General features: G+C 38.2%; 1 protein-coding gene across 1 annotated transcript in view; it reads left to right on the top strand.

Annotated features, from left to right (window-relative positions):
• FHIT (fragile histidine triad diadenosine triphosphatase) overlaps positions 1 to 25299 on the top strand; it is a 1216856-nt gene that overhangs the window by 306579 nt on the left and 884978 nt on the right. The window contains exon 3 of the mRNA XM_040994745.1: positions 1614 to 1698. The gene's annotated coding sequence lies outside the window, so the exon portion shown is untranslated. The remainder of the gene's footprint in view (positions 1 to 1613; positions 1699 to 25299) is intronic.

The following is a 25299-nucleotide window of genomic DNA, read 5'->3' as shown; positions in this document are numbered from 1 at the left end:
CAGCTCAGCTTTGGCTATTGAAACTTGGAAAAAAAAAATAAAACTGATACCCAGTGCTTAAAAGGAAAATTCATTGCTTCTTAAATCTGAAGGCTACAAGTATAATTAGAGTGTCATGAGGGCAATGATCCGTATCTAATCTAGTCTTTGCTTCTTTGTAGCATCAGGTGGTTTGCAGAGAATCATTGGTCTTTCTCTACTTGTAGTTGCATAATTCATCTCTGCCTTCAGCATTGCTAAATATTTGACTGTCTTATCATGATAGCCTTGTAAGCACACCAGTCATGTTGGATTCAATGTCCACTCTATGCCATTGTGATCCTATCTTAACTAATTGTATCTATGAGAATCCTGTTTCAAAAGGAGATGACATTCTGAGTTACAGGGGTTAGAAATTCAATGTATTCCTTTTTATCTAAGGGGCAGGAGGAGTACGCCTCAACCCTAAATTCATCATCTGCTGGCCTAATCTGTTTCTCCCCAGTTCTTAATACTGCAGAACTGTGTGTGTGTGTGTGTGTGTGTGTGTGTGTGTGTGTGTGTGTGCACTCATTCCATTGTCTCCTCTACTAGAATATTCACAGCCTGAAGGCAAGCTTTGGAGCTATTGATGCTCACTATTATAGAAATTAGTGGCTAGCACCTTTGAAGGAGCTTGATAAATACTCCTTGAATGATTATCTGCTTTTGTTACTGTATTGAGCAAACCATGTGACATGAGATGAACCAAAACCATTAAAGTAAGGAAATGATGACAAAATCAAAATCCCTAGGGAATAAAGTGGTGCTTATGATTATTGCATTTTAGTTTCAAATAATAGCATGTGAAGGAAACACTGAAGTTTGAGTTCCAAGCAGGAGTGGAGCAGTCGAGGGATTAGTGCATTGTCCTTGAGTGACATATTGGGCAGCAACATTAGTTATTCTTCAAAAACTGGTAATCATGAGGTTCAACATGTGGTAGGAATTGTGCTTGGTGTTTTCATGTTTTTTTTTAAAGTCCCCTTCAAATGTTAATTTACCCATTTTACAGAGGTAGAAAGTGGCCTGAGTCACTGTGAAGAATGCAGCAATAGTAAATGTGTTACTACAAGATTTAAACTTAGACTAGTTGGGCCAAAAACTCATATTCCTTCCCTTATTAGATTCTCTTAGATTCTTTTGGACACCAGGGCTTCAGATGAAGGGAAATAAATGCACATAAATGAGACTCTTTACATAATTTGACATAGACTATTACAAAACCAGAGAAGTCCTCTTGAGGCATCCTTTTGCATGTTGTGGAGCCTTATACAAAGACTTACCTGCTTTTGAGGAAAGTCAGAGCTAGAACAGCCCCAGACTTAGAAATCAGGATGGGAAGTCCAGATGCTGCTCTGTCATGTTGCTTTTAGGATCTTGTGTGACTCTCATCAGTCCGTCTGAGCCCGATCTCCCTGTGCAGTCATGATACTGCCTACAGAAACTGCCTGGGTTCCACTTTCCTGGCAATGTACAGTCATGCTCACTTGCTATTTGTAGTGAACATTCCTAAGGAGATTTCACCTGTGAACTTTCACCAGTGAACAGGTTGCTGCTATAATGATAATTTGACTTTTTTGTTCATGGTACAGGTACTTCAGCAATTCCTGCCTGCCTAGCTCCTGTGTAAAGCTCTCTGCATCCTACCATTGAGGATTCCAAGGAGGTCACAGAAAGGTAATACTTATCTAAAATTTTTCTGACTTTGATATTACTGACTTACTATGGACATCCTGACAATAATAGTAATTTCCTTCTGTACATGTAAACTGAACTTTAAAAAAACCCATGAATTTATTTAAGAGAAACAGAGGGGGATCTGATCCTTTGATTCACTCCCCAAAACATACGTAATGACTAGAACTGGGCTGAGGATGAGGCAAAAGCCAAGAACCAAGAGTACAGTCCATGATTCCCACATGGATTGCAGAAACCCTGTTGCTTGGCTCTTTGCTCCTTTCCAAGGTCTTTGTAAGCTGGAGTCATGAGCCAGAGAAGGAACTGCATTCCTGATAATCCAGTATGGAATATGGGTGTTTTAAGTGCTAAGCTAAATACCCATCCCCTAAATGCCAGCTTCTCAAATGCTGACCTCTTTTGGATAAGTTCCTTCTGAGAATTTCCTCCTTTTTGAATTCCATTTGTAACTACCATTTTTCAATTGGGATATCAATATTGTGTCAGTTAAAGAAAAGTGACAGCTTGCTGAAGGAAAGCATCACCTTTCCTTTACAAGAAGTGTAGCTTAAGTGTTCCCTGATTGACATGCCATTTTATTATTCTCCCCCCCCACCAGATAGTTACACATGTTGAATAATTTTTTTTATAAAAAGTAAGAACTAAACAGAAAGTCAAGTTGTTAATGCTTCATGGCCTTGATAATGAATATGGAATTGAAATGACATCAGTAGCAGTGTGAAGAAGCTTTTATAATGAGACTTATCTCCTAAATGTCATGAGATCTTTCTTGATCCAATAAAGATTACTTACGATGTGTGCAATGGAATATTGAGGGGAAGATCTTACCAAGAACTTAAAAGTAGAGTAAAATAGTCACTTTTCTTTATACATCTTTGATGTCACTGGAAAAGGTGAGTTTGTGGTTTTTTTCAAAATAGCTTTAAGTGAAGGGGAAATCTACTATTGGTGCTAAGAAAATGATATCCCAAGGTCTGGCACTTAGGCAATCTGGAAACGGTGACCTAAAGGACTCCAAGAGCATTTTGGAAGCAGTTTCTTTCTGACCTTCCCACACCCTTCTTTCTCTTGTCCATTCCCAGTTGTCCATTTCCCATAGAATGTAGGCATAAAAATGGACAGTTTCCCCTGAGTCTTTTATTGTTTAATTTTGAAGACTCATCATAGTCAAATAAGACTGTGACGAAATCCATTTTTTATGCTTTTCTCCTGCTATCCTGTCTCTTGTAAGAATGTTGACCTCTTAGGATGGATGAGGAAAAGTATTACACTTTTTCGTGTTGGTGTTTGCCCCAGCATGTTGTTAAGAGAAGAATTCTCTTCTCCTTTTTTTCTCATTTTTCTTCATTGTTTGACAAGGCATCTCAGGCTTAGCTCAACAGTTTAGAATATTTTAACCAGCAGATACATGTGTTCCAGAACACAGAACTGCTACAGTGTCTTGCTCCTTGCTTCCAGGAGGGACCTGGTCCTCTCGATCTACACTGCTTACATTTCTTTGGTCCTGCCTTCCCTTCTACTCTCTTCTACAGCCTCTTGAAACTCAGGGTGCTAGCATTTCAATGCAATAAATTCTTTTTGAAACTTATTTGCTGTTGATCTTCATTGTGAAATAAGAAAACGGTGGAAACAATCTGATTGGTAAAAGAGTCTTAGAAGTGGAATGTGGGAGATGAGAAGGACTTAGTGAGATGATTTGGTGGAACCCCTGGGTTTAAGTCCTGGCGGCCTTCAAAGAAGAGAGAAGAAGTAGGAGAGACCAGAGAATAATTGAACCTGTGTGTGCTCCATGTCTTTTGTCCTGTGACATGCCACCTGCTGCCTCCTGCACTGGCAGCAAGGAAGTATGACACATGGTCTCTTGGTCTAGGACCAGACCTGTCAATTGAAATAAAACTTTCTTTATAATTTATTCACTCTTTGCCATTGTGTCACTAATGGCAGAACATAGCCTGGATTCTTTAAATGCAGAATGTACAAAGTTGGGCAGTACGTCCCTTAGGATTTTGTTGAGCTGTAGGCCATTGGCACATTTCCTAGAAGCAGTCAGCAAATGCAGATTGGTGAGGGAATGAAGCTGCCATCTCCTCCCCCAGTGTGCTTGGTTCTTCCCTGGTTATCATCTGGCTATCTAAAGAGTTAACCTGGAAAACAGAAGGCTGAAAGGCGGTAAGTGAAATGAGGTTAAATGGAATACTATGTTACATACCTCTTTGTAATAAGTTTTGTATACAGTTATTCATCCTTGTGTGATTCTCCCTAGTGTTTTAGGTAACATGAAAGCTGTCAATTTAAATATGTATCTGTAAATGTGATATTTTGATATCAGTAATTACTGGAGAGGAGAATTGTAGATTAATCAGGTTTTACAAACTCACTTAATTCTCCTTACTTATAAAGAATTCTTATTTACTTCCTACTAGGAAAGAGCTTGTCCTCAAGGATATAAAATACCCTTTAATTACTGATTCTTTTATTTATGAGGACTTACTTAGGTTTCTACTATTGGCTGTGTGATCTCACTGAACTCACTTAACCTCTCTGAACTGCAAAAAAAAAAATAATTTTAGGAACTACCTTATGGAGTGATTGTAAAGGATTAAGTGCCAATTTATGTCATATAGTTAGCACGAGGCTCAGAACATAGAAGGAAACCATGATGATTGTTATTGGAAGGTGATGTGGTCCTATCCACTCCATGTTGGTATTAAGGATTTCTAGTATTTTATTTCTATCAGTATGTTAAATTTGGCAATCTTTCCTGAGGCAGAACTTGGAGTGATACTGAGATTCCCTGCTCCCCTTCTCCCCCCCACCCAAAAAAAACCCCACTAAAGCAAAAATAACATGACAAAGTACAATATAATCTTTGGTAGTCATGATCCTGTACAAGCCTCATTGCTCCAAGATTAAATGCTGCCAGTCTGAGAGCCAGGCCTGACTGATGCTTTATTATATAACTTTATGCTGTACTTTCATTCCAAATCTTCTCTTGTACTTGGCAAGATAATGAAGGAAGCTGAGTCTGACTTCTGATTCTACTTAGAACTAAAGCCTGTATTACTAGACGAAGTACTGAATGAAAGTGAAGTGTTCTGAGCCAAGTTAAGAAATGCAAATGATGTTTCTTAAATGTTTTCAGTTGTTCTCATTCTGGTATGGTTAAATAAGTGCTCCTGGATCTGATGTTTACACAGAGATCAGTTGTAGAATATAGACCTCTCTGAGAGAGAGGGAGAGAGAGATAGAGAGAGGGAGAGAAAGAGATGTATGAGCAAGGGGTTGGGATCAGCTGTGGAGCAGCTGGTTTTCCAACCAGCTCTCAGATATATGGGATGCTGGTATAGCAAGCAGAGGCTTATACTGTTGAACTGTTGTCCCAGAGTGCTGGGGTCTAAAGAGAAAACTTTGATTAAAATTCAAGAAAATGACACAGTACTTTTTGGAGCAATGCCTTAAATGAGTACTAGCTTCTCGAAATTTACACGGTTTGGAAAAAGTGAAATAATTGTAATCTTGCTAAAGTACGGGGTGGGAGGAGGCACTACAATAGCAAGACCTCATTTTAATCCCAAATTCTATGTGTACTGGAAAAGTCCTTTGAGAATGAAGACAGATTAAAGACATTTTTAGATAAAATAAAATTTAGAGACCCTTTGCCAAATATTCTGTATTACAAAAAATGCTAAAGAAAGTTTTTCAAGCTCAAATGAGATAATACCAGATGGGATCTTAAATTTTCAAAAAGCAATAAAATATATTAGGAACTATAAGTTCAAAATATTATTTTATCATTTTTTAAGGGATTGGAACTACATAGAATGTGGCAAAGCAAAAATTATCTCACTATTCTGTGATGTGTACACTGTAATGTGTGTAGGTGTTTGAATGCATATGACAATTAGAGCTTAAAGAATGAGGTATGTGGCAACAGGACCTGTAAGAGGAGACGACTTTAAAATCTGCATAATCTTTTGTTACATTTTTAAATGCCGTTTCTTAAGCCTCTCATATACTTTCAAGTTTTTAAATTTTCATAGGAAATGGTATCGAATTACTTCTAAGTTGACTGTGAGATATCCAGATTATGTGTTTTAGTCCCTAGATTAACCACTAAAAATTGAATAAGTTGCTTAAAATAAAGCCCCCAATTTTAAAAACAAACCAAAATATTGCAGGAAAGAATACCCAGGAGAACAGAATCAGAATTCCCAAGAGAGAAAGGGCTAATAAAATTGTGCCTCTAAATGCAGTAATAACAGAATTATATTAAAAGTTAGTTGACTAAATACTCTAAAAGACAGATGATAAAATGCATAAAAAAGTGAGAACAATTGTATTTTGTCCAGAGAGAACCTTTAAATGGAAGATATAGATAGGTATGAAGCAAACTGAGGAATACCTTGGAAAGAGCATAGAAATCCCAGAGTGGTTACACTAGTGTCAGAATAAACATTAAGACAAAACAAATTACAAAAGATAAAGTTGAAGAATTCAAATAACGTGCTACAGGGATATTAAAGTTATACATGGGTAACTGAATTATTTAAGTAATAAAATTCTAAGCGAGAAGCAAGCCTTACAGTGCAGCAGGTTAAGGCACTGGTTGATATACCTGCATCTCATATTCAAGTGCTTGATTCATGTCCCAAGTAAATAAGATGACTTTATTATTATTTTTTTAAGATTTATTTATTTATTATTGGAAAGGCAGATTTAGAGACAGAGAGAGAGAGAGAGAGAGAGAGAAAAACATCTTCCATCTGCTAGTTCACTCCCCAGATGGCCACCACTGCCAAAGTTGGGCCAATCTGAAGCCATGAGCCAGGAGCTTCTTCCGGGTCTCTTGGGTTCAGGGTCCCAATGCTTTGGGCCGTCCTTGACTGCTTTCCAAGGCCACAAGCAGGGAGCTAGATGGGAAGTGGAGCAGCCAGTACGTGAAAGCACCCATACGAGATCCCAATGCTTGCTAAAAGATTAGGCAACTGATCCATCATGCTGTTCCCCACTTTGTTATTTTTACATTCAGAATTTTTTGAGGACTGCCTCAATCATTACTAAAATGTACAAATGGCCAGCAACCGTGTAAATGAAATTGTGGAATGCAAACTGTAGATAAAGAAACATAGTAGCAGAGTTTTAATATTTCAGTATGACAAACTACTTACAACAATTTTATTACAATGTCATGTAATATGTATTTGCTTCATTTAATGTGCTTTATGTTTGACTACCTCTAATGATCCAGGATTTGGACACCTTCATAATTTAATCCTTCATGGTTTGTGTCTACTTGGTCCGTATCAGTCTGCTCTGGTTGATGCCTTTGCCATTTTGCTGAATATTTTGGATATCATTCCTGCTTAAAATTGAGAAACAGGAATACTTCAAAATATTCATTGAAAGTAGATTTTATTCTGGTGCAAAAAAAAAAAATTTAGAATCAGTCATCTGAGTGGTCTTTGGAAAATGTATACAAAATTTGTATTGTGAAAAAACAATTTTTGCAAAAAAAGTTATCTTTTAATTCTGTTTCTCTGTGAGCTTTTTGATATCAGCCCATACATGTTTTCAGTGTTTCTTCTCATTTTATTGAAAAAAAATGTTGTTCAAGAAAGCTAGTATTTCTGTTATCTGAAAAGTTAAAAATATATTATGAATTTGTCATACAAGCAAATAATTTTGTATCAATTTTTGAGATTGGGAAACATGAAGGTTATAAAATCTGCCATTTAATCTAGAAAGGTAGTTGGTAGAAAATTCACTCAAGTAAGAATACAGTTGTTTTTAAAACTCACTACTCAGAACTTCTGTGCATTAAGTAATCACTACTTATTTAATTGTCCTGATGTTGTCTGCAGCTGTGTGAAAATGTTTTGTGATCTTCATATCGTGTTTTATAAATTAAGAAACTGAGCCTCAGAAGAGTTTGTAATTTGGCCAACTACCACATGTAACTGTGTTGTACCCAGAATTTGGACTGTCATGTGTTTATCACAAAAACCTATGATTATCCTGGTATACAGAACCACTTCTAAAATATTAAGTAATCTGAGTTTGGGCATTATTCCTAACAGTAATTCTGATTTATAGAGTAGTCAGTGTGCAGAAGAAGCCCACCCTGGACTAGAATGCTCGTGCTGAGAAATCACTGATGATGCCATGGCTCAGAAAGCTCCGAAGAACTCTGACAGCATCAGACAACCCTTACATATCTATATTTTGTGTTTGTGTTTCATTTTTAAAAGGAATTATTCATCAAGACCTGCGAACATGGAAGAGTGACAGAAATTAAGGTCACTTGGGGAACATCAGTGACAGCTTTGCTGAAACAGTTGGAATGCTCATCAGCTGCAAAGCTTATTTAATGCAGAGACCCCCAAACCCTTTTTACTAATGTGTAGTGCTCCCTTGTCAGTTTGAAATGAGCAAACTGTCAGTTTGATGATTGCCATGCATACAGTATATACTCATTAAATCATGCACTGTGGGTTACTTCAGGTTGTCAAACATCTTAATTGAAAAAAATGTGTAATGTCAGTCTCATGGGAAAGAGTCAAAAATCAAAGGGCTGGAGAGCTTACTTTTAATATTTCAAAGTTTGCTTTCAACTACAGTCAGAAATTATTCTCTTTTACAGTTTTGATTAAAGACTCTTCCTTCTGCATTTTTTGTTTTGTTTATGATTCCAGCACTGTAATTATAATGGAGTTGCTTTTATAATAGAGTTACTAACTCTGACTGCAGATGAGAGCTGAGGAGGAGAGCACCATTTTGGGGGCTGTACCTGTTAACTGCAAATGAGTAAATCTTGTTAAACCTCTTCTTCAGTGTTAACATTTTGCAGGTTTAGACCTTACCATGACTTCTGACAGCTAAACCCTGCTGGTGATTGTGTATTTATTTATATCTTAGCTTGAAAAAACCAGCAATTCCTAGGCCAACTGAATTAGATTCTTTTGGGGTAACAGCTTTTAAAAGCTTTCTAGGTGATTTCTAAAATTAGGCAAGAGTAAGGGAGACTGACCTTAACTGACTTGACTGGACTCAAGTGTCCAGCTTAGTAAACATGCACTCACCTGCTTTTACCATCAGCACAGCCCACAGTAATGTTTCCTAATGCTTTACACATCCATTAGGATTCCACAAAGTTTTTTTTAAAAAATCTTATTTCTGGGCTCTGGAAAAGACCTGGGAATCTCAGATTGTAACAAGCACTCTGAGTGATTCATATGCAATAAGGTTTCAGAAATTGCTGGCGAAGCAAGATGAATTTTGTAACTGAAGTTCAATGGAGAGTTTGTGAATCACAGTAGAGTCAGGTTGGGCTCTTTGCTTAGTTTGTTTTTGTTTTAAGCAGTAGGGATTTTTGGTATTTGCATTTGGATCCTACTATAATAATGCATGGTAATAATAATGTTTACTTTGCTGGGAAAAAATTCCCCTATTATTTAGCTGCATATAAGATCCAAACTAGTATATACATTCTTTGGTTTCTAATGTTAAGCATAAGGGTCTAATGATTAGGATTATTGAGCTTTTGAAGGACCTACAAAAATATTGAGAAGTAAAAGAGAAAAATTATTTTGTTTTCAGTATATAAAGAAAGTGTAGAATTAGAACAGTTTGGCTTTTAATGAATTGTCAACAATGGAACAGCATGCCGTTGTCAATAATTGCTAGGTTTAGCAATTATTAAAAATCTACTTTTAGAATTATTTTATGTTCACTTCTCTTGCTCCTTAAGAAAATTCATGGTGATTACTGAATAATTTTTGCCAATTTTAAAATAAATTGTCCAAATTATATATAAGCAAATAATTGCAAATGCAGATTATAAAATATTTTCAAAGATTTCACATTACAAAATATTGAGGGTGGTATACCTTATAAAATATGGGATTTAGCCTCCCACTGAAAATGTGCTGAAAGCCCAGGCAGCTCCTGTATCTTCGTACTATGTACCTCAATTGCCCTGGGCTCTGTTCTCACTGGCAAGGCTATCAAAATGCATGCCTGCATTTCCATAGATAGTACTGTGCGTAGCTGAGTAACTAAGCTGCCTGTTGCAATACCAGAATCCTATATCCCAGTGCATGTTGCAGTCCCACCAGCTCTGCTTCTGATCCTACTCCCTACACATGTGCCTTGAAAGACAGCACTTGGTGACCTGAGTATGTGGGTCTTTGTGAAACCTATCCAGGAGAGCAATATGGAGTTCCTGGATCCTGGCTGTACCCTGACAAAGTCCTGGCTGTTGAGGCCATTCGGGGTGATCAGCAGATGGAAGATCTCCCCCACCCCATCCTATCATTCTGTCTTTCAAATACATCTTTTTTTTTTAATACAGTTGAAAATAAGGTTAACATTATTGTTCATCCTCGATTTTCTAGAAAAAAAATGCAAAAATATTAAAGTAAAAGTAATTTTAGCTACATATCACAGTATACTTAAAAGTATATCACTTATATAGAAGTTGAGATTATTAATGGGCATCAGAAAAAGTGATAAGGTAAATTGCATCCTACGCTTCTTGCTCAAAAAATTACCTCTGGGCAATAGAGAACAATAGTGATAAAACAACATGGAACTGCTGTTACAAACAGAAGTGCTTGCTCTGGCAATTTGGAGTCTCTGAGGTCAGCTGATGGCCAGAGCTAAGTGTACCTTTTTTTAAAATTGTCTTTATGTATTTATTGTTTGAATTTGATTGCCCATGAGGTTCCTTATCAGCGAATAATGATTACACAGAATTCTTTGGATCAGTGAATTATGATTCTGGCTGTTGAAGCTCCTTATTTAAAGTACCTCTCTTTAATCTTAAATTTCTCTGTTGGAAAATGTGCAACAACTATTTTATTTGTCTGTTTACCTTCCTTTTTGACTCTTCCTACTTAGTGTCTAAACTCAATGACAACGGGAGCTCCAGCTCTGTTTGTTTATCGAAATAGTCATAGTGAAAAGAGTTGATGGCAACAATCCATTAGTTTGCTTTGGTCAGCAATGGTCAGCTAGGCCAGAAGGGTCAAGCCATTAGGCACAATCTTACACATGTTGAACTGGTCGGGAAGCTCTATAGTACGTGCATTTTAAACTTTGGATTCTGTAGCTGCAAAGTCATTAATAAATGAGTGAATGAAGAGAAGCTCTATTCAAGAATCGTGTGGACTTCTTACCTTCCCCAAAGCACCCCCTACTGCCAAAAAAGCCGTAAAAAAAAAACCAGCTTGTCTATTAATTGTACAACATCTAGATGATTAAAATGTGAAGTTTTCACTAGAAAATGACTATAGTTTTTGAGACAGGCTTGCAAACTTCTTGGCAGTAGTTCAAGTGATTAATAATTTAGAAAGATGATTGACTGGAGAGTAGAAGTGGAGCTAATAGCTTCTCATTTTCCTCTTTATTGTTTCAGACAACTTGGGAAGTCATGGTGCAGGTGTGGAATGTTTCTAGGTCAACCGTTGAGAAGCTTTGGATTAAAACTAAAGTGTTGTATTTGATCTTTGCTCTCCAGGTGTCCATCTTCCCCTGCTAGTGTGGGATTCCTTTGTGACTATGTTCCTCCTGGTGCTCAAGGTAGTTGTGAGAGCCATAGCAAGGTCTGTGTGTACTATAGCAAATTCTATTGACTCTACTGTGTGTGCCATGTTCTGCTACACACTGTTTAGGGTAGAACAATGGATGTGATATAAAACTAGGTAGTCAAAAGTGCATTAAGAGACACATAAACCTAGAAATGATTCTCCTGACAGATGAAAAGTCTAAAATATCTTAAGAGACATATGAATAAACACACCACGGGAACCATTGTCTTATAGCATTGTTGGGAGACATCTGCTCAGTAAGGAATTTGTTATTTAAAGCAATGTGAGGGACTGGCATTGCAGCATTGACAATAGTTGCCAGCATCCCATACCAGAGTACTGAATCGAGTACTACATACTGCACTTGAGATCCAGCTTCCTGCAAATGTGCCTGGGAAGGCGATGAAAGATGGCCCTAGTACTTACATTCTGGTCACCCACATGTGAAACTCAGATTTCCTGATTACTGATTCAGCCTGGTCCAGCCTCAGCTTGTATGGGAATTTGGGGAGTAGACAGCAAGTGGAATCTCCCTCTAGCCCATCGTCCTGGCTCTCTCTCCCTCTCTCCATCCCTCTCCTCCCTCACCTTCTAGCCCTCTCCTTCCTTTCCCTCTCCCTCTGCGTTTACCTCTGTTCATCTGATCTTCATATAAATAATTATTTTTAAGAAGTAATTTGAGAAAGTCAGCCTACTTCAAGTGGGCTATGTTGATAACAGCAATTAGAACTAGAAAGTAGCTAAGAAAAGAGTGCCTCTGTGAGAATTTTCTTCAACTTTTCAAAGCTCCAGGTTTATCTTTAGAAAGTGAAGGTCCAGATAAATTGTATCGTCCAAGGGCCTGCATGATCCTTGTCCTAGAAATTGTAAAGAAACCTTAGCAGGAAACTTCCATTTGATCTTGGGAGAAGTTGTAGCTTTAGCAAGAACCCTTGAATGCCGGTATTCTCCTGCCTCTAAGGGGAGGTGGCATGAGTCCCCCAGTGCAATGCCACAGATACTGATTGGCTTTGCTTGTAAAAAGTAGTGATGCATTTGAATGCTTCCTCTGTCTGAATTACTACCACCATAATGAAGTTCTATGTGCAAGGACTTACTTCAGTGAGCAAATGTTTATGCATGCCTTGCCCTCCCCCCAAAATCCTAAGTAACATCCAGAATATTCATGCTTTGAGTTTTATCAGTTTTCATTTTTATGTGCTGTTGTGGTGAATTGAAATGTGTCTGCATAAGTTTATTTGGTAGGTTTATTTGTTGAAGTGCCAACTTGCAGTGTAACTCTGTGAAGGGACTTCAAAAAGTTTGTGGAAAATTTATATTATGAAAAAACATAGAGAATTCATAGTTTTAGGGGATCCAAATAAACACTTTTTAATTCCTTTCTGTACTCATTTTATGAAATATCTTTGTATTTGGGGATAGGACTTTTAAAGTAACATAAATAAAGAAGGTCATAAGGAATCAGCCTTAGCCAATATGAATTGTGATTGCTTTGTCAGAAAAGAAATGAAGGGTGGTTGCTGGGGCATAGTGAGTTCAAGCTCATATGTTGGGGTGCCAGTTTGTGTGCCAGCTGCTCTGCTTCCAAGCTATTAATGTTTCCTTGGAGGCAGCAGATGATGTTGCAAATGAGTGGTTCCCTGCTGCCCACACAGGGGGCTTTGATGGAATTTCTGAATCATGACTTCAACGTGTCTCATTCTTGGCTGTTGTGGGCATTTGGTGAGTGATCCCACAGATGGAAGATCTATCTCTTTCCCTCTGTTGTCTTGACTTGCCTTTCAAGTAGATAAAAATAATAAGCACCATGAATGTGCACAAAAAGTTAGACGAGGACACAGTGAACAGAATCACCTGAAAGCTAACACTTCCATCGTGAACTTGGAGCCTCCACAATAGGAAGAAAAATTCATTTTGGTTTTTAAACCACCCAGCCTGTGGGATTTTGTTATGGCAGCACAAGCTGATTATCATAGTTTTTGACAAATCCCACTGATGGCTTTGATTTGTGAGTCTGAGTCAATAAGTTAAATAGAACTCTAAATGTCCTTAAATCATCCTTCTATCCTTACCAATAATTAATGCCCAGGATAACCACAGTCTAAAGCTACACATTTATGCAAAGCCGTATTTTCTCTTGGTCATCTACATGTTCAGAAATAGTTATGGGTTGTCTACTATGTGCCCATTATTCATGGTTTGCACTCATAAAGATTGTCAGACTAGAAGAGGAGGTACAAGAGGCACTTTAAACACCATCTTCTGTGTGTAGAAATGCAGTGGCTGTGCCAGGATTGAAGGGAATCACTGGAAAAAGTGGTGTTAGGAAAGATTTTCGAAATAAGTGAGATTTGGTTATATAAGCTTTGGAAATGGAGTTTGAAAAGCAGAAGAAATAGTAAGGACCCAGCATGGTAGCCTAGTGGCTGAAGTCCTCATCTTGCACAAGCCAGGATACCATATGGGCACCAGTTTATATCCGAGCAGCTCCACTTCCCATCCAGCTTTCTGCTTGTGGCCTGGGAAATCAATTGAGGATGGCCCAAAGCCTTGGGACCCTGCACCCTGTGGGAGACCCAGAAAAAGTTCCTGGCTCCTGGCTTCGGATTGTCTCAGCTCCACCATTGCAGCCTCTTGGGGAGTGAACTAGCAGATGGAAGGTCTACCTCTCTGCCTCTCCTTTTCCTTGTAAAATCAGACTTTCCAATAAAAATAAATCTTAAAAACAAGAAGAAATAGTAAACAAAGATTTAAAAGCGAAATGGTTAGGAAGATGACCTGGAGGCAGGAATGTAGATTACAGAATATGCTAAGGGAAATCTTTGTTTATAAGGCAAAACTGTCTCAGACAGTTCTCTCACAAGGGCTTCTCTCACAAAGGAGCCATGATGGGCCAGATGGGATAACTGACTGGCTTGACTTCCATTTACTGAGGTAATAGTGATTTATAGTTCAGAGGGATGAAAATAGGGACAATAAAACAACCACTTATTGAAGTATCTTCCAGGTGAGGAAGGGGGCAGTGGAGAGCACAAGGCGCCTTTCCTTCTGAGTTTAGTGCTCATGTCCTTATAGAATGAGGAGGTGGCCATGCTGCTTATGATTGGCATTTATGATTGCCATCTGAGAGATCTTGCATGTAGCAACAAACTAGACTTTGCTGGTTTATCTGGGCTCCCAGATACCTTTTATCAGGATACCTTAACAAAAACTAAACTACCAAGTGGGTGGTCTTGAGTGGGACCAGCCAGCGAGCAGGGTCTGGCTTCACCCTTGGAAAAGGGTGTTGTTCTCCTTCCCCAGTGGCTCACGTCTAGTTATGTATCTGAGACAGGCATTATGGAATTGACTCATTTATACTCATAGCATCTCTGCAAGATGGGTACTGATATTATCTCCACTTTGCAGATGAGGAAACTGGGGCATGGATAGGTTTAGATACTTGCCAAATAGGAATGATGCAACTGGAATGTAAACCTTGGCATGATGGCTGCAGATATCCTGAGTATTTAAGTCACAGAATGAGAGATTTGTAAATGGAACAAAATGCACATTTTATAAATTCTCTTAAAAAAAAGTCAGAATGTCTGCGTTCCTGGCAACCACAAAGGAGATCTCAGTGCCCTTGACCGTCGCCCTATAAGTTAGCCCTCTTTGCATGGAGATAAATCTCTGGGTCAGGGAAACAAAAGTGTTTTTCAGGAGCTCTGCTGCTACAGTTAGCTTAGGCCTGGGTATGAAAGGAGCTTTTCTGCCTCGGCTGTCTTCCGGGGTTACATTCTGCATGAATCTGCTGCTTCAAAATGGAGCTTGTTAGTTGCGTGTCATCCAAGGGTGGCAATTAGTTGCATGTGTTTGGTTAAATGCCAGCCCCCTGGGGCGCCAGACTTCACTGCAGGAGCCACTGTGTGTCATGAATTAGTCTTGAAAATAAAAGCACGTTCTTAAAATGGAGCATGCTAATTTGGGTTTTGCTAACCCCTTCTGAAGAAGGCATGGCCTGTTCGGTGCCAGCTGGCTGAATTGGCATTCAAGGAAAAACTGGGTTCTTACCAAAAAATGCATTGCAGCCCTCTTCCCTTTGAGAGCCAAAAGGCAGTGAGAAGATAAAGAGCACTGAGAAACAAGGTGAAACTAGGGGCAGGGACGGCACAGTGATGGGCACCATGAAAGGGAATTGAATTTGCCATGGTATTCCTGCTTTTCTCCACCTTAGAAAGGAAAATCTGCCTCTCTCTCTCCTCTCAGGCTGCCCTTGGCCACCCATTCACTGACTTTTACATAAAAGGCTTCCTCATCCAATTGCTTATACACTGCACCTTTTATACTCTTCCAAGTCATACTTAAGAGATTATCACTGCAGCTTTTAACTTCCCCTAGAAAGAGCTGAATGAACGTGAATGGGGCGGAAGAGTCTTCAGTGAGAAAGTGTTCCCCACCCCAAATGCTCACAAAACCCCCAATCACGATGTAAGAATACCATTCTGTTTTTGGTGGTGATAGGCTACAAATGCACTGATTAACAATTACTGTACACATAGGTGCTAATTCTAATTACAAGCCGTCATGTCACTTACACAACACATGATAATAGAACATGGTGCAGAAAGTGGACCCTCATCACTCAGACATGATACATTTCCTAATTAAGAAAGGGCAGCCCCACCCAATCATGGTCACGATCCAAAACCTTAGCACTTTGGCCAATGAGCAATGCTAATGAAAATTGCCCTCTTACACTTTCTAGGTGGATAATCTGATTGTAGGAAATGGTAACTATGATGAAAGCAGCAGCTGGAAGGAGGAATTCTCAACTTTATTTACTTTTGGGGCTTTTGTTTTGCAAATATCCATTTGTCTCCAAACAGAATTGCTCAGCATCAGGCAAGGAGCCTTGTACAGAGGCCAGACCGAAAAGGAATTTCAATAAGCTTTATGTTTGTTGTGGAGATTCAGGAAAGAAGGAAGCTTTTTCCCATGTGGATAGATTTCTGCAATAGATTGCTGAGAAATATGAGTCGTTCTGGTTACTAATGGAGTGCATTAAATTTCCTGGAGTGAGTGTTTTTTTTTCTAAACCTGTTTATTTGTTGCAGGCGCCTTTGTCTTCTGAAGATAGCATTTTATGTTGACTAATAAACTGATGCTCAGCTCCTGCTAGAACTGATCTGAAAGCTGTTCTATAGGACAAGGCCCTGGATTTTTAAAAAATGCTGACACAAAATTGAGGATGAAGGGCATTTTGAACACTAGAAAGCTATGAATAATTTTAAATGGGCTTTATTTTCTCAAGGTAGTGTATTTGGCCATTTCTTTAAATGTTTCTTCCGTATTTGGGATCTCCCCAGGACAATGTTTAACTTTAATAATAGGATCTAATAAGGAGCCTATGGATCCTTTGAGTTATGAGGTATCTGACAGCATTGTGGTGGATCTGATTTGAGATGCGTGTGATTATGTCTGCAAATAAACCAGCTGGTATTTGTTCTGAAAACGTTCCGAGAACACCCTACTGTTAATGACCCATGGCTTGATCCAGCATCTAGTAAACTAATAATACACTGTCAGTTTTACAATGAAAGTCAGCACAAATCATTAATGATTCCACAGCCATTTGTGTTCCTCTCTTGTCTAGAATACGTCAGTTACCATGAAATTTTTCCTATCAGCAGTGTGACTGAATGATGGTAACCTGAATGTAACATGTTGGCAGAAATTTTCTCATAATGACAATAATGAACTGTGCATTTCAGTCCTCTGTTAAATAGGAAGGTTGGATATTATACGTTTCTAGCACCTCACGAATAATGCTTCCTAGTGACTGTATAAATTGTAAGAAATGTCAGTTTTGTAGATTTGTTTCAATGTATAAAATCATATATATCTATTCATATTTTAATTTGTTGGGAAAAGGAAACACCACGTGTCCTTAAAGCTGGTGTTTGGGGAGTGCTGTGCAGTGTGCACACATTATGGTTCGCACCGGTACATCAAACCCAGTGGGTTCATGCTCTCAGGGGAGATAATGTTTGAATTTTTTTTAAAGATTAATTTTTATTAGAAAGCCAGATTACAGAGAGAAGGAGAGGCAGAGATCCTGCTTGCACTGATTCACGTCCCACATAACCTCAGTGACCAGTGCTGAGCCAGTTTGAAGCCAGGAGCCAAGAATGTCTTCTAGATCTCCCACATGGGCACAAAGTACCAAGGCTTTGGGCCATCCTTCACTGCTTTTGCAGACCACAAGCAGACGTAAAATTTTCATCAAAGAATGAAATAATATTATCAGTGCTGGTGAACCTAAGAAAGTAGAAGCACCATGATATTGTTAAGTTTACCTTAAAGTCTCTTGCTTACTGTTCTTCAGCAGGAGAATATGACGTACTTAACAATGATGCCTACCAGGCAGTGGGTACAGGATATACAGCTTCCTCAAAGTTCCTGGGAGGGCTTGTATTGGGGAACATAACTGATAAGCTACATTGCTAAAGATCTAGTGAAACTAAAGAATGCTTCTTGTGCTCCACTTCCTGCCCTGTTTCATCTCAGATCTTTGTTGTGCACTTCAGCTTGAGGCATGTAACCCCAAGTTTCTTGCCTAAGCCGCTCTCAGTATCTTCTAAGGCAACTGGAAAAGGGATCTTGGCAGCCTGATTGTGCAAGTAAGTTAATAACCCATGGAATAGGTGCTGGCCAGAGGGGACAGGAGCTGATGTGTCCTTGCTCTCCTCTCCCATACGTTGTTGAAACAGTTGCTAAGAACATGATAACATTTTCTCAGAAGATTCAAGCAAGTTGAGGTCTGTTATTCACAGTGGTGATCAGCTTGAGAAGGAACCCTCATGTTCCCGTCTGCAGAGAACACTGCTGCTGGCTCCCCACTAAGGTCACTTTTCATTGTCTCTGCACACCCACATCCTAGGTGCATAGTGTGTTGGGTGTGTGATCTTCAGCAAAACTCACATTCCCCTGGAATACTTGAGAAGGTCCCCTGTTCCTGACCAAGGACTGACCACAGCCAGTGGGTCAGCCAAATGTCCATAGGGGTAATTCTGTAGCTCTACTTATATTTTAGAGCTCTATACACAAACGGACTGCCCTAACTGATGGAATACCTTTTCTTGGCTTCTACTCTGGCCCATCTAGCTCCTTCATTTCCTCACAGCTGTCTCCTGGGATGGGGTTGGGCGGCACTCCTGCTACTTGGATAAGTTACTTGCACAAGAATGCCCATCTCAGGGTCCACTTCAAGAGAACTCAATTTGAGACTCCCTTCTCTGTTTCACTCTCCCCAGTCTCCCAATACTTTCCTCTGTGATTCTTTGCTGAAGTAATCTACCTATTTATACGTCTAGATTCTGAGATTCTGCTTTCTAATGGAGATTATGGGACCTGGGAGGAATTTAGACTTTGACTATGAATGATTTCAGTATGCTTTGGGGTTCCCCTGTAAGCTACCACAGCTGGAATAAGAATGTGTAATCCCCATTTATATTACAGGCAAAAGTTAGGTTTAAGAATTAGGCATTATAAGATTATATATAAGTGAATGATTTAGATGTTAACTGTATGCCTTGAGAGAACTGTTACCTGGGGAAGTGAGGATGTGAAATAATTTTGGAGAGCAGTAGGTGAAATTTGAGGTGAATCTGGAAAAGAAACTTTTGGGAAGGTAGGGAGGAGTGATGAAAGGAGTAAAGCCTGGATAGAGAGGCTCTTGACATCACTGTCCCTGTGGGGATAAAGGCTTCATGCTGTAGAGGTTCAAGCAAGTCCAGAATGTTCTTTCCTTCATCTTCACCATGTTTTGAATATCTGTGATTCCTGGGTATTCTGTTAGCAACTGGAAGAGTTAAGCAAAATAGAAACAGTTTCTGATATCCAAGAGGTTCTGTTGGCACAAAAATAAACCCATAAATATATGGGTCTAAGGCTATTGAAGAAATGAGAAGGGTTCAGTGACAGAAAATAGCAGAGGTCATTTAAATTAGGATTACTGGATGAAAATGTCCTCTCTATGAGGATGATGTTTTTACAGAGCTCTGAAGAATGCAAACAGGTAAATTCTGAGAAGAAAAATGAGGTGAAAAGGAGCAATGCCCGAGAAACAACATATGCAAAGATCTTGTGGCAAGAATTCCTTCAGTGTGTTAGAGCTTCATAAATAGGCCAGTATGACAAGAGAATAATAGATGAGGAACAGAGTGCTGTTGGAACAAGCATAGAAGCAGGATGAATTTTATCCTGAAGGTAATGAAAAGCAATTGAAAAACTTTTAGGACAGGGGTGATAGTTTCTAATTCATTCTTTTTTTTCCTTTTATCATTATTATTATCACATTATTATTATTTTATGACATAGTTCCATAGGCTGAAGGATTTACCCTATCTTTACCCTACCTTCTCTCCAACACTCCCCTCCCCCCGCCACACACACACACTGAATTCTCCCATATCATTACAACAGCATAGTTCCTTATATACAGTCGTAAGTCCATCGTTGCAGGCATGGACAGTGACAGAGAGTCCAGCACAATTCAATCTTAAAAATTATTTCTCTAGGAACAGATATTATCCTAGTTGTTATGACACTGGTTAGGACATCCAAATTCTATGTTGAAGTGGCTGGGTGTGAGAGCTGGCTGTGGCTCCTAACTCCAGTCTCTTTGTAATGGCACACATTTAGTGGCAGTGGAGATGGTTCAGTTAACTGGGTCTCTGTCACTCATGTGGGAAGTTTGAATTGAGTTCCCTGTTTCCCGTTTTGGTGCAGCTCTATACCCTGGCTGTTGTGGGGTTTTACAGAATGAACCAGTTGATGGGAACCCTCTGTTTCTCTGTCTTCCTCTCAAACACAACACAGCAAATGATCTTAAACCAGAACTTCCTGAATGTGTTTCCAGACAGCAAGGACTTACATTGGATGTGTCCAGGCCTGTGCTTGAGGTTTCCGGAGCTCATGATAGAAGTACAAGTGGAGGTCACAAACCATCTGTCTAAATATTTAAGCTGTGGACCCAGCCAATAAACTGTAAAGTAAATGTTCTTTATTCTTCTGCCATGACAACATAACTTTTGAAGGACAAAATCCAGAATTATAGCAAAAACTGTGTTTTTTTTTTATGTGACCAGGAGTTAGGTAAATATTAAAGAAAACTATGGCCCGCTTGTATTTGATTATTAGGACAGTACTATTTGGATGACTTATCTCAAGAACAGAAATTATTCTTAAATTATTAAATATCCATTCCAAATAAATTGTTCTTCATTTCAATACAGTTTTGGTATTGAAGAGACCATCTATTATAGCATTTAAACCACCACTGGGGTTGCTCTCATTCCATATTGGCATCCTTGGTTCAAGTCCTAGTTATATTTCTGATTCTAACTTCCTGCTAATGTGCACCCTGGGAGACAGCAAGTGATGGCTTGGAAGACCCGGAATTATTTCTTGTCTCCAATCTTTGACCGCAACCTTGCCTTGGTGCTGTGAGCCCTTGGGTAGTAAATCAGCGGATGGGAGATCACTGTTTGTTGCTATGTTTTTTTTTTCCTGCCTTTCAAGTAAGTAAAAAAATACAACAATTTTTAAAAATCATCATAATGTTATAATCAAGGTTTACTTGAGGGTTTTGTTGTGTAACTTGTAATTGTTGACAATTGTGATAGAGTGCAAGTTTCTGAAAGCTAAGACTCTGCAGCCAAATCTACCCACTACCATTCACTTTATCTACAATTCCTTTGATGATACAATAGCAGAAATATGTGTTTACAATGGACCCAAATGTTTGCTGTTTGGTCCTTCACAGAAAAAGTTTCTGACTTCAGATCTGTAGAACTAAAAAGGAAACTGTGTATGTGGTTGAGGTGTGAACAATTTGAATGTACTTCCTCATACTCCTATAAACATGTTTATAAGTTAATTGTAAAGGTTAATAAAGTTAAAATTATTTTTAAATGTTTTCAATGAAACATTTTGGTGAAACATTGATTAATATTTACAATATTCAAAGTTAAGTTAGCATTGAAAGACAAAATGCAGGATTCTTACCAACTGTTTAAAATTAAAATAATTACATGTAAATATAGCTGAGGTTTTAACATTTTATTGTCTGCATAAATATTCTCGAAAAAATAAGATAATTTCTAGTTTTCAACTTAGTGTCCATCCAGTTGCCACTGCAAAGAATTAAAACCAGATTTTGTGCATGCTGTGTTGCAACCTTTACATAGCCAAATGCAAGAAGAGTATGCGTTATTTAACTGCAAAATATGCCTGCACTGCTGTATGTTACCCAAATTGTTAAGACTTTTCAAATTATGAAATGGAACTAGCAGATTCTGATCCAAGAAAATAGATACATAGTACTATTGGGGATGGAAACTTTTTATGCAAGAATCTAGCACACTCATGCTGCCTAAGAAGAATTTGACAAATCAATTTCTCTTTCTCATGTTTGAGTCATTCCAGTGCTCCAGTCCTGCCGATATCACAGAGCAGTATGCACCTCTATTGTCTGCAGTTTTACACTGCCCATAATCCACAAGCCTTTGTCACCTGCAGACACTGTCTCCTTTTCTTCAATGACAATGGATAAAAGAGGCAGAAAAACGTTTTCCCAGGCTGTGCACATCATTCCACAAAAGAACAGGATGTACTGGTCATGTTTACAAGAACTAAGCCCCAATTTCTGAGCTCTAGGAGCCCCAGTGAATTTTCTCATGATTTCTAGGGGGAGCATATTTGTGATTAGGGGCCTGTAGTTGTAGAATTAAGGATATGTCAAATGATAAAACAATGCATTGCATAATGTGCAACCTATAGAAATGCAAATAGAAATGAAAAGAAATAGCCTGGGGAGGGTGGGAAATTGGTGGGCCTTCTCCCTTAATACCCCCCTTTAAACATGAAGGAAACAATATCCAATTAATAGTCTTGCCCACTTTCCTATAGCCCTTTTTTACCCTAATTAACTATGTAAAGATTGTCAAAAATATAATATAAAAAAGTTTTAAAAAGAAATAAAAAGAAATAAGAGATTTTAATAGGTAGAGAATTGTATTCTATAAATCTGTGAAAGATTAAGTAGGTGAAAACAATCCAAACAAAGTCATTGATGAAGGTCTCTGTAATAATAGAGAATATGTCATTTTCTTACAGGTCTATAGATTGTTCCAAATGGAATAACATTTATAGATTACCAAAAAACTGCAAGATATTTTCATAAGTTTGAAATACTGAAATTCTTATTAGTGATTACAATGCACAACAAACCAGAAATTATATTAAAACATGATAATCTGAACTCTTTGATAAGCAACGCTTCATTCAAAGAAACTTTTCCAACCAAGCTTTGGAAAAAACATATATATGTATGTTTAATTGATAGTGAAAATATGATACTTGCAAATTTAGGAGTTACATTGCTAAAGCTGGGCTTAGAAGAAAATTTGTAGCCTTCAACACTTGAATAACAATAGTGGAAGGGAGTGAAACATCCATTTTAAAAGATCAGCCAATAATAGAATGCAGAAAAAACTAGATAATACAGTTGGAAGCAGTAATTCAGGGCATTGCAATGTGGCAAAGCAGCTACCCGTATTCCCTGTCGAGACTGGTTGATAACCTTGCTTGCTTGCACCTCTGATATAACCCTCTGTTAACAGCCAGGGAAAAGCAGTGGAAGATGGTCCAAGTGTCTGTCAACCATGTGGGACACCCAGAAAAAGGCCCTGTCTTCTTTCATCCACCTGGTCTTGTGCTAGCTCTTGTGGCCATCTGCGTTGGTGAACCAGCAGATGGAAAATCCACCTCTCTGCAACTTTTTCAAAAAATAAATTATAATAAATTTTTGTTTAAAATTCAGAAGTTAAGTTTTCTAATTTTATAAATAAACCCAAATGCTTCCCCTTTTAAAAACAATACCAAACAGAGAACTAGTCTCTTAAGTAATCTATTCATAAAAAAAGGTTGTGAGCACAGATATGAAAAAGTGAAGTCAGGAGCGGAAGAGGAAGCAGTCATGACTGATGACGAATAAAAACAATCAAAAGAGAACTCTGGAAAGATCTTTTGCAAGTAACTTTGGAAATCTTAATACACTGGATTTTGGTAAAATAAATCTTACTTAAACTTGCCTAAATGAAAGAAAGAGAGAAATTTTAATAACATATTAAAAAACAATCTTAGGAAGTTATCAGAGATCTTAAAAAGCTACAGGCCTTTATGCTTTCAGAAGCAAATTATTTTGAACTTTCAAGGAACTATTTAAAATGAAAACTGCCAATGTTAATTTTACATATGCATAATGTAACAGGTAGAAAGCAGACATTTTTGTACAGCTATGGAACAATCTTCAAATATATGAAGAATAAAAGCAAGATACACAGTATTGTATTGGAGTAAATGTGTGTGGGTGTGGGTAGGTGCACCTGTGTGTTATCTGTAAAGGAATATAAAGCAACTGATAATGATTGCCTCTGGAGAAAGAACTAGGCAGCTGGAAGATAGGTAGGAGGCAGATGCTTTTAAATTTATGCCCTTTGATTTTTTTTTTTAAATTTGATACCCTGTACATGAATTGCTTTGTCAAAGAATTATATAAAATAAAACAGTGCTCGCTTCAGCAGCACATATTCTAAAATTGGAACAAAAATAAAAGTATCCCAAGTACAAATTAAAAAAAGAAACACAAAGCTGCTTTTAAAGATTTTTATTTGTTTATTTACTTGAGAGGCAGAAAACAAAAGGGTGAACACCAACCCAATAGCAGCTGTTTTTTCCCTTGCATGCCTGAAGGGGCTGGAGCTGAAGGTGGTGGGGTGGGGGTTAGGTGGGGGGAAAATGGGAACGAAAGCCAGGAACTGGGAACTTAATCCATAGGTGGCAGCAGCCAAATCATTGGAGCCATCACTACTGCATGTCAGGGTGTATATTTAGTGGTAATTAGGAGTCCAGAATGGGAGCTGAGACTAACTTCCAGGTACTGTAATATGGGATGCAGTCATCGTAATCATTGGTTTGCACACACACTCACCCAATAAACTTTATAAAGTCAATATACGGATACAATATGTCAGTATCTGAGTAAGAAAACACTTAAGTCAATCTCACTTATGGACTTGTTCTGAAAATGTAAAGTTAATGAACAGATGATAACAGTTAATGATCAGATTGTTAAAAGAATTTGGCTGTATGAAAAAAGCCACACATGCCCAGAATGAAAATTATCTCAATAATGTGCTAATATGTTCTTTACTGTCCTACTCTGCTTCTCAAGTGGTAGAGCTGCATGTGAACTTTCAATCCATCAAAATCTATAACCAGGTACTTATGAATTGAATTTTAGTAAAAATACTGTCAAACAGGGAGGTGTTATGATGCTTGGGTTAAAGCATTGCTTGGGACACCCTTATTCTATAGCTGAGCATTAATTTGAGTCGCTATTATTCCACTTTTGAATGCACTCTGTTTCCAGTCCAGCCTCCTGGTAATGCACCTGGGTACTCGGCCCCCTATCACTCATCTGGGAGACCGGGTGTAGTACTGGCTTTGACCTGGCATGACCCTGAGTTTTGGCAGGGGAACATTGGGCTAGTGACCCAGTAGATAAACATTCAGTGTCTCTCTGTCTCCCCCCTTACTCTGTTTCTTTGTCTTTCTGCCCTTCAAGAATAAAAACATTTTTAGGCGGTGTCAATTGTGGGACAGCGTGATCACAGAAATGTTATCATTGGAAAACTTGTCTTAGGATCAATGAAATACAATATCCATCTATCTGTTTTTCCTTTCCTTTCTTTTGCTTCATATCTCTATATACATAACTTATCATCTAATTGGAATACTCATATCTATGAAAAATAAAATAGATATTAAGAGAAAAAAGTAAGTAGAATATTCTGTACATTAGTAGAATCTCTATTTTTTAGTTTTATTTTTATAAGAATGTGCTTCTTTATGTATTTGAAAGGCAGAGAGAGAAAAAGAAACAGAG

This window comes from Ochotona curzoniae, unplaced genomic scaffold (genome assembly GCF_017591425.1).
Source record: "Ochotona curzoniae isolate NIBS_2020 unplaced genomic scaffold, NIBS_Ocur_1.0 contig_908, whole genome shotgun sequence".
Classification (NCBI taxonomy): domain Eukaryota; kingdom Metazoa; phylum Chordata; class Mammalia; order Lagomorpha; family Ochotonidae; genus Ochotona; species Ochotona curzoniae.
This window is presented reverse-complemented; position numbering and strand designations above follow the sequence as displayed.